This window comes from Palaemon carinicauda, chromosome 21 (assembly GCF_036898095.1).
Source record: "Palaemon carinicauda isolate YSFRI2023 chromosome 21, ASM3689809v2, whole genome shotgun sequence".
Classification (NCBI taxonomy): Eukaryota; Metazoa; Arthropoda; class Malacostraca; order Decapoda; family Palaemonidae; genus Palaemon; species Palaemon carinicauda.
In genome coordinates this window covers 5,041,185-5,045,394 of record NC_090745.1, presented here as the reverse complement: position 1 = coordinate 5,045,394, position 4,210 = coordinate 5,041,185, and positions in this window count along the sequence as shown.

Genomic DNA, 4,210 nt, shown 5'->3' with positions numbered 1-4,210 from the left:
TATAAAAAAAAAAAAAACAAGAGGAAGAGACATAAGATAGAATAGCGTGCTTGAGTGTACCCTCAAGCAAGAGAACTCTAGCAGAGAGCCCTAGCAGGACAATGACCTAGAGACTTACCCTATATACATATGATCAACATCAAAGTCTCGGTAAGGGACAGTGGCAATGCCCCATGCAGGACAATGACCCAGATTAACACCTAAGCCCCCTCTGCATCCAAGCTAAGACCAGGGAGGGCCAGGCAATGGTTGCTGATGATTCAGCGTATAGTCCAATAAACTCCCCCAAACCCACAATCCTTTGGTTACAAGGATAACTGAAGGATAAAATAGGATATTCAGTGGGTATAATGTACTATTTCGTTTTACAATTTATTTTTATTATGACAACCTATGTTCCCTCGTGATTTGTATATACTTGATAATTTGCCCTATTACATTGATATTAAAAGGTTGGCGAATGAATTTATGTAATTAGGTAGTGAGAAGTTATTTTAAAAGTGACCATGATGTAATATGGAACAAGAATTCATGTTTCTAAAGGGCCATATATATATATATATATATATAATATGTGTATGTATATGTAAGATATATATATATAAAAAATTTATGTACATATATGTATATATATATATATATATATGTGTGTGTGTGTGTGTGTTTGTGTGTGCGTGTGTATGTATATATGGTATATATAAGTGAATATATTTATTTATATATATATATAATATATATATATATATATATAAAGAATTATATGCATATATGTGTGTGTATGTATATATAGTATATATATATATATATATATATACATATATATATATATTGATATATAGTATAAGTTAATATATATACGTATATATACATAATATATATGTGTATATGTACATGATTATATATATATATATATATATAGGGTATAACACAGTGCACTTCCTCAGAGCGAGGTATACCAGGAATTCCTGTGTCCAACTGTACATATATTATACCAAGATCCTTCTTGTCAACATGAAATGAATTACTACGAGTATTATGAACACTTTGTGTAAAATGATACATTTTACATTTACTGTCAATTTATTCACAGTTTATTTTCTATTACATATTTGTTTGTATTTTTTTATATACAGAAAAAAAACAAGACAAACATTTAATAACTCATAGTACCGTGAAAGTAAATCTATATATAATTATTTTACGAGAAGAGAATTTTATTATGCATTTTTTTTCAGTTTTGATTTGATATGAATTCCGAGAAATTGAAATTGTAAAATTGTAAAATTGAAAAACAAAATAATATTGCTTTAGTGCGTTAATTGCAATTGCTTGCAATGGAAAATATTTATATGAATATTTATATAAATATTTATATGAATATTTATATAAATATTTATATGACTATGAATATGACAGATTAAAAATATTACTTAATTGTCATTTTCCTTGACCAAAAAAAAGTGCATTCACAGTTTCCCTGACTACTACGTGAGTAATGAATTTTATAAGAGAATTTCTAAGTGAAACTATTAGAGAAATTTCTCGAGTGCAATATGTGGATGAGATCATGGTGAGAGAGGTAGATGGAGATGGTTTGGCCATGCTCTTCGCTCTCCCCTAAGAGATATTAGTTCACCAAACTTTCACCAGAAGAGTTTGAAGACCCAGGCCTACATGGCTGAGGTTTATGAAGCGTTAAGTAGGAGATGATGAATGGAGAAGTATTGAATTAAAAGCTCAAGACATAGACGACTGGCGAAATCTAACCGAGGCCCTTTGCGTCAATAGGCGTAGGAGGTGATGATATATATGTATATATATATATATATATATGTATATATATATGTATATATGTATATATATATACATACATATATATATATATATATATATTAAGCGACTGACACTGACGTAAAGTGAGCAAAACATACTTTACACTATTTTTTGCTCTCCGTGTGCCATGTCACAGTAAGTCTAGGGCGCCCCTATTTCAGTGTTCCTGTTAACCACCCACTCCTCGGTCACTGCTGTAATTACTGGTCTCCCTGTACGTGCGTGTCTGTCCTGTTTACCCAAGAGCAATTCCTGGTAATTGCTTCAAGTGATTAGAGAAGAAGAGGAATCTTTTTATTACCTTTTTTTTTTTAGTTGCATCACTTATTTTATTCTCTTTGTTGCCTCTTTATCGTCTTCCTTTTGATATTCCTATTCTCTTTGTTTATTTCTCAACTAAAAATCTTATAAATTTGTCCAGGTTATTGTACCTATACATCTATACCATGTACCATTTTCTTCCACTGTCTTTGGTTAGAGTTCTCTTGCTTGAGGGTACACCCAGGCACACTATTATATCCGTTTCCTTATTTCCTTTCCTCGCTGTCCTATTTTTCCTGTTGGTGCCCTTGAGCTTATAGCTATCTGCTTTTCCAACTAGAGTTGTAGCTTAGCTAGTGCTTCTAGGAGAGGGACACTCCAAAATAATACCCTTTGTTCTCCAGTCATGAGTAGTGCCATAGCCTCTGTACCATGGTCTTCCACTGTCATGGGATAGAGTTCTCTTGCTTGAGGGTACATTAAGGCACATTATTCTATCCGTTTCCTTATTTTCTTTCCTCACTGTGCAATTTTTCCCCGTTGGAGCTCTTGGGCTTATAGCATCCTGCTTTTCCAACTAAGGTTGTAGCTTATCTAGTAATAATAATAATGATAATAATAATAATAATAATAATAATAATAATAATAATAACAACTATTATTGCCTCTGTTTCTGCAGTTTAGAAAATCGGTGACATCAGTAAGATTATGTTGATCATCAGTATCAGTAAAACAATGGTGTCTCAGAGATAACGTGTTTCTTTCTTCTTCTTGATTATTTAGAACCAGACGTTAGAAATCATTGAACACTTGGCAAATAAACTAGGAGGTTTCCTGGTGTTGTTTGTCAATATTATAAAGTACAGTGACTTTGAATATTATTATTATTATTATTATGATGATGATGATGATGATGATGATGATGATTATGTAAGAGTGAATATCTTTTTTTTAAAGGTTTTAAGGCCACTCATGAATGACAGAAGCAAGGGACAGTGACATTGCTCTATCAAGCAGGACAGTGCCCTAGAGACTGACCGTATGTTATTATTATTATTATTATTATTATTATTATTATTATTATTATTATTAGCTAAGCCACATCCCTAGTTGGAAAAGCAGGATGCTATATAAGCCCAAGGGCTCCATCAGGGAAAAATAGCCCTGTGAGGAAAGGAAAAAAATTAGATAAACTGCAGGAGAAGTAATAAAGTAATAAATCTTATGCAATATAAAATAAATTTGCAGTTGTAATTACTTGTAATTAAAAGAACGCTACAGAAAACTAATTATGCTCTAAATAATTAATATTGATAACCCATTATGGGTAAAAGTATCCCACATGCAATATGTATCTGATTCATAATTAAACGATTAATACTGACGTGAAGTCTAAAGTATTTTTTGCTCACCGTGAGCCCTGTCACAGCAAGTCTAGGGCGCCCCTATTTCAGCGTTCCTGTTATCCACCCACTCCTCGGTCACTGCTGTAATTATAGTCCATTCTTTTTAGTGAGGCAGATTTAAACCGACTCGCAGCGGTGCCCTTTTATCTCGGAAAAAGTTTCCTGATCGCTGATTGGTTGGACAATAGAATTCTAACCAATCAGATAGCAGGAAACTTTTCCGAGCTGAAAAAGGCACCACTGCGAGTCAGTGCAAATGCGCCTCATTAAAAAAAAAAAAAAAAGACGAGTATAGTGGCCTCCCTGTACGTGCGTGGTCTGTCCTGTTTACCCAAGAGCAATTCCTGGTAATTGCTTCAAGTGATTAGAGAAGAAGAGGAATCTTTTTATTACCTTTTTTTTTTCTAGTTACATCACTTATTTTATTCTCTTTGTTGCCTCTTTATCGTCTTCCTTTTGATATTCCTATTCTCTTTGTTTATTTCTCTACGAAAAATCTTATAAATTTGTCCATGTTAATTTACCTATGCATATTTACTATGTACCATTTTCTTCCACTGTCTTGGGTTAGAGTTCTCTTGCTTGAGGGTGCACCTAGGAACACCATTCTATCCTTTCCTTATTTGGGCCTATAGCATCCTAGGAGCCGTATCCTTAGACTGCTGTACTCTTATTTTACCCTGTCCCAACGAACTACATTCACCAATGTT